Here is a 13,020-nt window from a genome sequence, read left to right on the forward strand (position 1 = left end):
GTACCAATCTCTGCCTTGTGGTTTTGATTATTTGCTCAAAATTCTCGTGACCTTTGCAAGGGTAAGAAAGCGCTCTACGAGGACACAATGGTAGCCATCACCGTCATCCTGCTTAGTGGTTTGCCTGGAAATTGCCTGCAGTTTAGAAAAGCTTTCCTTTTAATTTAGTGCATATGTGAAATAAATTATACTATGGAATGGTGCTGTCAGATACTTATTTAGTATCTCAGTACTTGAACTCACTTGCCAAGCAGATAAAACTAGTTTTGAATTCTTTGATACTGACATCATTTTCCTAACTCACAAATTCACTCTTAGATACAGAAGTAATGAATGTTTGCATTGGCCTGTTGTGAATAGCAGTGATGTTTAGGAATTTTAATGTACAGTTTAGTGTTTTCATAGTGTCACTGCGAATCAGTGCTTAATTTTAGCTAGAGAGAGCTTTGTCCTTAAACTACTTCTTGTATTTTCCTATTTTCTAATTCAACCTGAGTGTTAATGTTGGCTCCTTTTAGGTGATTTGCATAGACTTTCAAAGGCATAGGATTTCTCAGGACATTACTAATTAGCAATGGTGGCTGCAAAGCCAAGTGTATATTGCTGGGTCAACAAGATTGGCTTTTAGCAATCAAATAGAAAACATAATTGAGAATAATGACTAGTATTTTGAGAAATGTTTTACTGTATGTGTTACTGTGTTATCTTTCCACATAATCCTGATTATTATCTCTCATAAAAATAGCATATTAACTTGTGAAGTTTATGAAAATAAGGGCTGCTCTGAAATGTGTTGAAGTCAGTGAGACTAGTTTAAAAATAGCTTTTAAAAATAGCTTTTCTTCTCTGATATTTGCTTCATATAGTATGATAAAAAGTTGTGTTATGCTTTAAGCACTTAGATGAAAATTTTGTATACAGTTAAGTTAACCATGTAGTATACAGAAATAGCATCTTAACTGGATTAATTTGGTATTGCTAGAGGTTTATCAAAATCCAAAAACACAGACAAAAATATGGTTTTGCTGAATTTGCTTGCTGAAATGTAGTAAATCCAAAAAGCATATAAGCTCTGTATGCTTTTTGCATTCCCACTGTGTATTTACCTGTTTTCTCTGTGTTGCAAGACTGAGAATTTTATCACTGTCAATTTTCAGTCAGATAATAAAGCATATTTGAATAAGTTCTGCTTGGCCAACATGAAAAAAAGAAAAACATGCATGAAATTGGTGGGGTTGAAATCAAAAATTCATTTTTGATTCTTCAGTTTTTCAAGTCTCTGGTGGGATTTTGTTCCTTAAAGTCTTGTCTGTGTGGCTGCATTACTGATGCCTACATCACTGGTGAGGGATCACCAAAGTTCTTGGGAGTACTGGTGGGAATGTTGCTGAAGCCATTAGTGGCCAACAGTAGAAACACAGAAAGGTGAGAATGTCTCTGTCTGTCAGGAGAAAGAGAATCGCTCTGTATGTTTGCTGACTGGCAAGGGTTAAACTTGAAGAATTAGGTTAGTTGGGCAGTTAGGGGGGAAAAAAGGTTACTTTCTTAAGCATTGTAATATTTTAGGAAGAGGCATCACAACAAATCTGTAACTCTAGTGGTTATTTTACTCTTTATTGATTAAAAGCCCTAACTGTGCTTTTATAAGGACTGCTTCTGTTTCACTGAGCCATACCAGCTTTTTACTAGAAGTTATAATGCAAACAGCAATTGGATATAACCATATACAGTCTAACCTGGTAATATGAAGTCCTGCTTCTATGAGACCATTTACATCTGCATTTATATAGAACAGCCTGTTACGGGATTATCCAAGAACAGAGTGAGCTCAGGCTGAAGAAATCCCAAAGAGTGCTTTTGTTCTCAGAATCTCTCAGTCATAACCAAGTATGCAGCTTTTTTTCTTTTTCACATCATGTTTTGCACAACCAGACCATACAAAGTATCACTTCCACCATTTACAGTGAAGAAGGCCAAAAAAAAGGCTGAGGAATTGAGGATCTGAAATTGTGGTGTGTGGATGGACAACAGAGCTTTTTCTTGTGGTTCATTGAAAAAAAACATTTTAGAACTATAACATGGTAGATTAAGCTACTGGTACCAGAAAGGAATGGGGTCTGCAAGTAGATATTTTCCTTACAAAGTGGTCTACTGACTGAAAATCTGGAGCACCATCAGAGTTAAACTAATTGAGCCAGACAGCATGTTAGGCTGTCTTCTAAAATTTGGATGTCTGGCTAGATAGCTTTTGGCACTTTGAAGAATAGAAAGGCAGATTTATGAACTGGACAAATGAGCATTACAGTCAGGAATTTTTCGAACAGTTTGGCTGTATCTGAGACCCTTTGACTTTCAAAAAGATGCTGCTTCAAAAGCCAGTTTCTGCCAGCTCCTAAATGCACCATTCAGCCTCAGATATTACTGCTGATTTTAAGCACCTTATCTTCCTGTGCATTTCACCTAAAGAGACAGGATAAGTTTAGAGTCCCTTTTATCCCTGTTTACCCAGTAACGTGAAAGCTGCAAAATGACATGAAGGTTCAGGAGGGAGACTGGTGTGCCTGCATATAGAGGAGGAACAGGGTGATGTTAATATGCAGAAAGAGCTTGATGCACTTTTGGAAAGGTGAACCTGAATCTATGTTCTCCTAGCATTGCTGAGACTTCAGAAACATTCAGCTTCCTGACAACATACATACGTTCATAGCGGGCATGCATCTCTATGATACACCCATAAAACTCTTGTGTTAGGCTCACTTTGGACAGGAATTGCTGAATCCTTTCCATGGCTTACTCTCAGGAATTAAGCCCTAACTCACCATGTCCTGAACTACACTGTTGATTAGTCTCCATATCCTCTCCACCAGCAAACAGCCAACAGCAGCACTGCCAAGGTTTCTGCACTTGTCTCTGTCTCTACTGTGTTGAACATCATTCCAGTTCAGATCCATCAAAATATCCAGCGCAGAAACTGAAACACTGTGGGCAGAAGAATACACAAATCAGAATTTCTTGGAAAAACCCCAGTCTCTATAATTGTAAATAGCTAGTTTTCTTCTTTGTATGCTATTTCCTGTATGGATTTCACTATATCTGATTTCTGAGCTTTAGGTCAGAAATCAGGTCAGCTTAGAGTGGAATTGATGGATTCATGCCTGAAAATGATTGAAAAATTAGGTAGAAGCTGCACAGAGAGGAGGATGTTGTGTGGTATTTCTAGTATGTTAATCAAACAAAAAATACCGTGATGCCTACCAGGGTGCCAGACACCTTAGCTACACAAACAGAAGGAAACAACTAAGAACAGGGAACACTTGCAACTTCTGTTATTTTTTGATGCAGATGCTCCCTCTCCTAACAAAACAAAATAGAAGATGAGAGTTAAACACTTTTTTATCCATCATGAGGAGTCAAGTTTGGAGAAATTTCTTATTTAAGCTAAGCCATTTCTGAGACATTGTTAAGGCTGTTAAAAGCAAATCAAAGCAAACTGGAGGAAACCAAGTCCCCTCTAGACCCAGGAGAAAGATGGTGTTTTGGCTTAGCATGTGCCCTTCTCACCCTAGGAAACTTGAGAACAAATCATGCTCACCACTTGCCTGCATTGTCCCAGTACCGTTCATTTTTGTCATCATTTGCTATCTGTGGTCACACAAGGACATGTGCCCTAGAAATGAGGCAGAAGAGCATGTTGATTTCGGACTGAAATCAGAGCCCATCCTCATTTAGTAACTGAGAAGGGAGGAAGCACAGCATTTACAAAATTCCTCTATTCCTTGTTTCGATCACTGCTTCTTCTTTTCACCAGTTTTCAGGGTGCGCACTGCTATTTTGCTAGTTTGCAGGTGACAGGTTTCAACAGTCAGTCTTTAGAAATCCTGCACTAATAAATAGGTAAGAGTAGAAGAGGAAGCAAACATATGGTGGAAGCCTAGACTGATTTTTGGCAAATCCTACACTTGATTTGTGTTGCAGTGTTGCCAGTGCTAAGTGTTCCAAAATCATACGTGATGAGGGTGGCTTAAAAATAATCAATTTGGAGTTCCTTTTTATTTGCCTTCTGGCTTAAAAATAATCAATTTGAGGTTCCTTTTATTTGCCTTTGGTTTCTTAGCCTTCAGGGTATGCTCAGATAATGTTTTCTCAGAAACCATGTGTGCTAGAAAGCTGCTTTCTCTTTTCCAAATAAAAATTGCTATTTCTCAAATCAAGCCCCAGCCCTGTGCTAAGGCTTCACATACCAAACAGCGTGAGATGTGCAATAAGCTCACTACAGTTGCAATCCTTCATCTTGTTCACTTCGTATTTGGTTTTATTTGTTGTAGGTCAGGGTGGAATGACAGAAGTAAGAAAGTGAACAAATTAATAGGAATAAAAACATGAGAAGTTTTTAGTTAAGAGTTAGGGAAGGAGGGATAGCAACCTTATAGATGAAATAACAGAAAACAGGAAAGCAAGGGTGGAGTGAGTGATGAAGCAGGAGGCTGGCAATATTCATAGAAATAGCAAAAGAAAGAGAGAAAGCAAAGCAAACAAAGCAGAAATATTATTCTGCATATACCTATCCTTTCAGTGCAGCAGCTGCGCTGGGGCTCTGGAAGCTAATCAGGACTATAAATAGCTCTGTATCTGTAATTAATGATTTGAAACTGTGCCAGTATCTAACCAAGGATTAGCCCTGCCAAAGCAAATGGTCAGCAGCACGTGGACCTTTGGAGACTAGGTGTTTTCAAGCTTTTAAATACTGCGCACTCATGTTGTTCTGCATGTATGTGTCTTCTGGAGGGCAAAGTTAACTTGAAATTCAGAGATCTTTGAGTGTTGGGTTGGAGGAACACTCTTTAAGTTCTTAGGTCTGAAATGAAATCTGCAAAATTTGTTTTCTTTAGCAAGTATATATCTCTGCTGAGGTCTGTCACAGTCTGCTTTTCTATAGCCTGAGTATTTGTGGTGCCTGACTTTCAGAAGGCTTGAAGGAATAGTTCAGCAAAACACACTGAATTCTGGCTATTTCTTCAAAGTAGAAAGTTCTCGGTTTTAGAATTTCTTCCCTTTTTATCCCTCTGCATATTTTTTGCTAGTGTGTCTCTTGTAGCATTCCTTTCCCTATCATTTGATGTAGAATTGTCTTTTCATTGTTCTCTCTTTTATTAGACTTTTAAATGTTTTTTTCTCTGCCCGCGAAATCCGAATTGTCCTCCTTAACGTACATTGAACTGCCTCCCATCTCCTTTTAAATCTGTCAGTGAATTTGCAAGATTTCTGGCTATAACATTCATCTACTCTTTCTTACAGCTTGTGAAATAGAAGCATCATGTTTAGTTCCCTGTTTAGCCACTCTATGCATCCTGTGTCCCTGTGGAACAAAGAGCCATCAGTAAGTTATGTATGTAGTTCAGGAGGCTGGATTTACTTTTGCTATACTTAGTTGGTGAGTCATATTTAACTTAGGGTAAACATCAGGATTTTTTTTCCCCCAGATTTCAAATGCAAAGCCCAAAATAAAAGGTTTCTTATACACTCTACCTGGATGGAAGTATTCTCAATGAGGGCTGAACAAAAAACCAGAGAAGCCTAAGGAGAACCATAGAAGCAGTGATATTGTGCTCTTGTGGTACAACTCTGACTAATAAAGAATGTTGAAACACTAAAATAATAAACTTCTCTCTATTGCATTCTGAGGCACAGAATATTTGGACTTACATTCATCTGCAAAGCTCTCATGCATTCATCTCTCCTCCCTGAAGACTGCTTGTCTTAGTAGTAAGTATGTGCTCCACAAGGGCAACAAACAAACTGAAAGGCACCAAAAAAAATTGCTCAGATAAAGAGAAAAGATGGATTGGTAAATACTCGATAATCACAGACCAAACCAGAATGAGCAGGTCTTATTTTAGGCACTATCCATTGGTCAGTAATACGTTGCTGGTTTAAAATCGGCTTTTAATAAAGTAGCTTGGTCAGCAATGCCTCAGCTACTGAAATTAGATAATATTTATTGTACTATTAAATACTGGTTTATTTATTCAAATATGTTATCAGTTACCTTACTAAATGACCTTCCTATTCCATAACTTTTTTTTTTGCAAATACTGAGCTTTAACGCTAGCCTCATTTCATGCTTTAGAGCATCTTTTTCAGACATTTGCTGAAACACATCACATGCTCATAAGATGCACAGAAAAAAATAACAAAGTTCTCCAAGTGTGAAGCTTTAGCTACAAATCTAATTTTGGAGGTATCAGCATATGATGAGGTCTGCAACATTAGATCTGTGCCTGGAAATCACCTATTGCCAGGTCCTGAGTTGCAAAAATAAAGGAGCAAGGAAAATACTTCTCTTTTTTCTCTCCCTCCCTCTGTCTCATAGACCCGCACGAGCACACCCACATGTGCGTGTGCATGCACACATGCACGTACACACAAAAAGCTGCTGTTTTGATTCAGTTCTACCAGCCTCCTTGTACAGTTACAAACTGCAGATGTTCCAAACTTCAGGGCAGGGTTCGATTTCATTTGCAAATGAAATATATGATTTATATATTAAAAATAAAATTAATCATCTCCTCAATAGCAATATTCAACCCCTGGACTGGCCCAGGAATCCAGAGTTACTACAAATTTACATCTATTTTTAGGGCTAAAATGATCAATTCTTTGAGGACATGCAGTTTTGATTTTTCTTTTACCAAATGAGGTAGAATACTTCTTTTCTTTTTTGAATAAATATTTTAATATAAAAATATCCTGGCTACTTCCACTGCTAAGAGTGTATGTTTTTATGTCAGTTTAAAATTAATGTAACAACATATATATATTTTCAGTATTTTTTAGCTAATAATAGTCCACTGCTATTTTTGTAATAAGCAATAAAAAATGGTGGTTGCAATGTTAGTAGCCTTACATTTGTGGATACACCAATTACAATACTTCACATTATTCAACTCAAACCTGTTTGCAAGAGCTGACCAGGTCAAGGGGCTGACTCACAGATGGTTCAACTCAGACTGTTAAAACCAGTTACTCATTTCAGTACACAAATTATGTTGTTGCCCAATCTCAGTTGTCACTATGACTTGTAAGGCATACTTTAACAGCTGTTTAAGTGTTAGTCAACTCCTGACAACTGGACTTACTGTAAGGGTGGAACTTTAGATGTTGTGGATGGTATTTGGCCAGTAGTGTGATTATGGTTTGAATATTGTGTATCTACTTTTCCTGACACAAACTGGAGTGTTGCATTGAGAGGGAGAAGATGCACGATGGTGTTCCCAAAGCATAACCTAGCCACTGTAAAACTGATGGCAGGTAGGTCTGCTGTTGTAAATTGCTTAGGTATTTGATCTTCTTTGAAACAACATTCTCAGTATTATCATACAGCCCAACACAACTGCCCCTTGCTCATACCACTGAACCCCTGGTAACCATCACCTTGCACAGGACCCTGACATTGACTTTGAGTCAACCACACTTGGCCCTGTGTCTGACCAGCAAATCTGGCTTTTTACTTCTTCAACCTTCTTCCTACTGGAAGAGCTAAGTGTCCGCATAAGTCTCAAGCTGAAGAGTTGGAGAGAAGATGAAGGAGAAGAGATTGAGAAAAACCTGATAAACATCTTTTCTGAAAAGATGGAAAGCCACGCTGGGCAGGGATGTAGGTGGGGGATTGAGAAAACAGGAATTAGGCTTCCCCAGGCAAAGACCTGAAGAGCTTGGTCTTTTTTTCTATTCTCCCTCTCTCCATGCTTCAGTGCCTCAGGCTCCCACAGTGGTTTGGTACCATCTGCATCTACATTAGCTTTTCCTACCTACTCTCTGTCCTGCCAATTCCTCCAAGGATCTTTGAATAAAACCCTAGCATATCACTCAGCAGCTTTCACAGTTGGACCTCTTTCAAACCTCCTCCAAGATATGCAGGTACTTGAGGAGAGTGGAACTGAGCATCTGGGAGCTAAGATGCCAAGCGTGCCATTACGAAGGTCACTCTAACAATAGTAAGACAATAGAGCATATGAGAAAGGCAAACAGTGAAGAAGCTTTGAGTCTTTCTGGTCACAGATGCTCATTCATACTTGGGAAGGAAATACCTTTCCACACTCCCCATTTTCCCTTCCTCCAGTTAGCACACTTAGCTTTCACGGTTGGACCTCTCATACCTCTCTCCAAGATATGCAGGTATTCGAGGAGAGTGGAACTGAGCATCTCAGCTCCCAGATGCTGATTTTGGTATATCATGTCTGTTTACTGTGACAGCCTGCCATAAAAACCTTTTGCTTCAGCAGAGCCCTGTGCTCTGTTTGGCTCAGCCATTTGTTCCACCTTGACCTTGAACTACAGGCACTGAGATGAAGAACTTCCTCAGTTGCGATTTGCTCTTGGTCACATCCCCAGCAGCTGAGAACCTGTGGAGTGGATCAGAGCCACAGGTTGAGCCATGTAAACATGCTATAAACAAACTTCAATTGAACCAGTTGGTATTGTGAAATGCTGGGGTTTAGGCGGGCTGTATTTCAGAGGTCGGTGCACAAAAGTGTCAAGCGAGTTGAGTCAATACATAGATTTTTGACTGTTTAGCATCTGACCACTCAGCTTTTAAACACCAGCAGGGCTTTATCCAAAGCTATGCGTCTGTAACACAACATCCAGTTGTGTCGCATGCAGCACTAGAGGGCAGAGCTAACAGCTAATGAGAAATTAAGGGTGCCTTAAGGACCAGGTTATAATGGAGTTAAACAAACTTCTAGGAGGCTGAGACACAAAAGTCAAAATATTAGGTGACTGGTAAAATAAACGGCAAATTAATTGCAATGCTGGAAGCATGACAAACACTACAGCCATGGCCTTGTGTACTTCCCAAGCCTTGCTTGGGAGCATTTGCAGCTCTGAGAGAGGCCACTTCTAGCTTTCTGCACACCTCCTTCTCCCGTATTTGCAAGGTTCTTTTGCAAAAGGGAGAACTAGACTTGTGCCTTTGAAAAACAAAGCTGAGATGCTGGAGCACAATTCTGCCACAGGAAGACAACTCCATGCCAAGTGCCACAGAGGTGGCAGCTTATAAATTTGCTGGGGCCAAACTCTTCCTGCCATGGGTGCTTTGGCCCTGCAGTATTCCTGGCTCTCTACGCAATGGGACTCGTGGATGTCTGGAGGGACTCAAGGTGGGAGTGGATAGAGAAGGTCTGGGGATCTGTTGTAAATGCTGAAGTTCAGCTGGTGCTTGTTGGCCCATGTTGACCCTGTGTGTCCAGTGAAGTATATCTCAGAGCAATGCCTGCAGTGTGGCACCCCACTGATGCAGGTATGGGTGTTTGTGTGGACACTGCTTCAGAGGAGATTCCTAGCATCAGTGAGATCTGTAGAAAGGGACTGTCTTTTCTCTGGTTGGTGCCCAGGGAGCATGAGAAGATGAGTCACAGCCCCAGCCTGAGGCACACAGCAGGTACCAACTAAGTAGATGGAGGTAACCTTGAATTTAATTTAGCTGCTCTCTGACATCTAACTGAAGATCATGGCTGGTGAAGATTAGAGGGTGTGAGAAAAGGAGGGTGAAACTGGAACGGGAGTGGCTTGTCTGAAGGTTGAAGGTGGAAATCCAGGCAAGGTATTAGATTCTATATCTACCCAGACTTTTACAGATGCCCACAGAGACCAAAGAGAAACTCTTTCGCTAAACTCGAGTACTTTTTTACATAATTTGACCCATTAAACTGCTGCAAAGTTTTAGAAAAAGAAGGAAGTAAAAATTATTGCTTTCCCCCAGGTCAGATAACACCAACCAAAGCCAGCCAGACATTTGGTTTACTTCTGTTCGTCAGGAAAAAAAAGGAAGTTAATTTTGTGCATCACTAATATTGGGGCTGCTGTTGTATGGCCAGCTATCTTCATTCTTTTCTTGAGACTGCTCAGTCTTCAAGAAATGAAGTGTGATTTTTACCGTTTACATGGCAATGATTTATACAAGACTCATGGCCTGTCATATGACAACACCTGACCCCACATAACATGATGTAAGTACAAGAATCGCTCTTTCTCAGGGTCAGCAGTGCTGTGACACAGGTCCCTGTGTTAGACACACCACCCACAAAGTGGGGCATATGCCTTTTCCTTTTTTTTTTCCTGTCAGCTCCCTGAATTACTTTCAGGTAGTGCTGCACATTTCTACTTTTTCATTTAATTAGGTGCAAACACTCTGTATAAATAAAATAAAAAGTTCCCTGCAGCTGGTCGACTGTTGCAGACTGCCAGACACTGAAAAATGTTTGTCTCTCTTCCTGTTGCTTAATAATTCACTTTTTATAAACAAAGAAATCTTTCTCTCCCTCTTCCTTTCTTTCCCTTCTCCAGTTGGCTTTTGGGAGTTAGAAGCTTGGATACAGCTGCAGAATAAGTTTGGATCCCAGTATACAGTAGGTGTACTATCCTTGAACACAATAGGTGTACAGTACTACCAAGGTTTCCTGCCTGCCTTTCCATCACACAGTCTTCATATCCTTTAGGAGATGTCAGTCATTGCAGTGCTTGTACGTAAATGTTATATTGTCTATTAGGTATTTCAGATTCTTTTACATGGTGCTTGGCAAGCCAAAGCATAATTCTTTGTGTCCTGTTTCTAGCAGCAGCTCAAGTCATAGACTTCAGGAAAGCTGTCATCCCCCATAATAATGATACAATACTACAAAATTATCTATAAAGAAACTTAGGTTGATTTACTAAGAGTATAAAGAAACTCAGGTTGATTTACTAAGAGTATATCAGAATGGCATATAAAGTTGGTTAGTTATCTCCATTTATATGTGAAGAGAGTCTGAAGAGGTTATGCAGAAGTGTTAGCAAGCTGTAGAACTAAAATTCTCTTGGTTTCAACAGTCCTCATCAATGCATCTAGGGAGAGCCATCATCAACATGTCTGGCCTGTAGGAAGTCAACTATTTCATGACATTTACATGTATCAACAGCTATCTAAAAGCTTGGATATGATAACTCATACCTGGGTGTGGATCACCACAAAGGGTTTGGGAGGTATCCAGTAGAGCCATCATTTTGTGCAGCCTCTGCAGCTGAGTGTATGGCATATAGCTGTATGCCTCAGTTATTTCTGTATTTATCTCCTTTCTACTTCTTTTGGAGACAGTACTTCAGAAGTTCCAGACTATATGGTAAATTCTAATAATCATGGTGGTTAGAATTTAATTGCCACCTTGATTACATATTAATGTAGATCTCTTTCTTTAAAAAAGAAAAACAAATAAAATTTAGGATGATAATTAAACCTAAAGCCTATATTTCATTTAAATTAATTTCTTTAAGCTAAATTATGCAGATTGTCATCATATGAAGCTATTGCATTATGCAGAGAAACAAACAGAATTTCATGCTTTAGTGACAGAGAGGTACCTTTTTCTGAACAGAAGATTTATTTCTATTGTGCTTTATTCTGATATGAAAAGTGACCTTTCCTATGACTTTCCAGCATTCCTCAAAGACCAGATTCTTTGCCAGCTGCAGCACTTTAACAAATCTGCCAACATCTTCCCTGCTTTGCTTGAGATTGCAAATGTTTCTGTCTATTTGCTCAAGGCCTTAGGATCCTAGGTCCCTATCTTACAAAGGCTTAAGATCATGTGTTAGAATTTGCAGAATTGGAGCCCTTGCATCTATAATGTTTATAGTATGTGAATTTTTAATGGCAGAAAGTGAATATTCCTCATAGTAGATATGAAGAGACCAAATATAATAATGTCTATTGTAAATACACATGTTCCTATTTTCAAATGTGTCTTTGTTCGCTTGTATTTCCTTCAAGTGTTTTATTTAGTACTGAAAAATTCACTCTAACTTGAATGACATATTCCAGATGTAAAGGTATATAGATGGTCTTCAGGTACTAGATGCCCTATTATTGTGTGCTTCACAGCACTTGAGTGTTTTGTGTGTGTACATTCATATGTGTATGTACATACTTTATGGCCCATTGCCTTCACATGTCCTAATCGCTATGTAAAAGTTTGCATACAGTGAAGCACTGTTTTATAAAATATCACTGTTGGCACATTCGCTACTCCCAGGGAAGGCACATTCTATGAGTTGTGTAAAGATGCACATACAATTAATCTTTTGTAATGTGTCATAATACATTGTACATCATACACTGAATAGTTTGACCAGTGTGCTACTGTTGTGCTCTGAATGCCAGAGGTTCTGAGCAAACGGTTTTATCTATTTCTAACCATCTTAACTTCCAGATCTCGTTTTGAGCTTTTGGTTCCAAGAAGCCTAAAACCTAAAGGCAGGATTTTTGCCTGATTAATCTTGATTTCAAGAAAAAACAATGTGTACATCATTTCCATACAAAACCTAACCAGCTTTATGTAAATCTTCAAAAATGCATTAGGAGCAGGGATTTTTACTGATAGAAATATTAGATTGGAAGGACAACTGTTTGGCAGTGAGGTACTTACCTTCCACGGGTTAATAACTGTTCAGTGTCCTTACCTTTCCACACTTACAGACCCACTTTATGGTTGAGATGGGATGACAAGAAGAAGCCAGATTATTCTATGAACTGTTCATGCCTTCAAAAGGGAAAAGATCCTGTGGTCTGTTGTAATTCTTTAAAATCAGTAAGATGTTCTACTCAAGAATACAAGCTGAGATTTTCCAAGACAGAAGCCAGAGTGGCAACATGCCTTTACATATATCAACACAAGGAAATGGTCCAATTATAGCAAAACTAAACCAACAGACCTTTGAAATTTTAGATGGAAGCCAGGAAGATACTGTCCTTTCCTCCAGCTGCTTTGTTCAAACTCATGAGGACAGTGAGGGGCCAAAAAAGTCATCAGCCTTATGACAAGTGTCAAGGAAACCTGGAGCCATTGCTGTGGTCACATCAAGTCTCTGTTAATGTCTGTGTGTCTTGTGGTAATTACTCAGTTTCATAGCGTCTCTTTGCTCTCTCTCTAAAAGTGTGTAGATTCATCATCTCTCATCTTTTTGTGTCCACGGCTTGTTAAAATAGGG

The sequence above is a fragment of the Strigops habroptila genome, chromosome 1, assembly GCF_004027225.2.
Source record: "Strigops habroptila isolate Jane chromosome 1, bStrHab1.2.pri, whole genome shotgun sequence".
NCBI lineage: Eukaryota > Metazoa > Chordata > Aves > Psittaciformes > Psittacidae > Strigops > Strigops habroptila.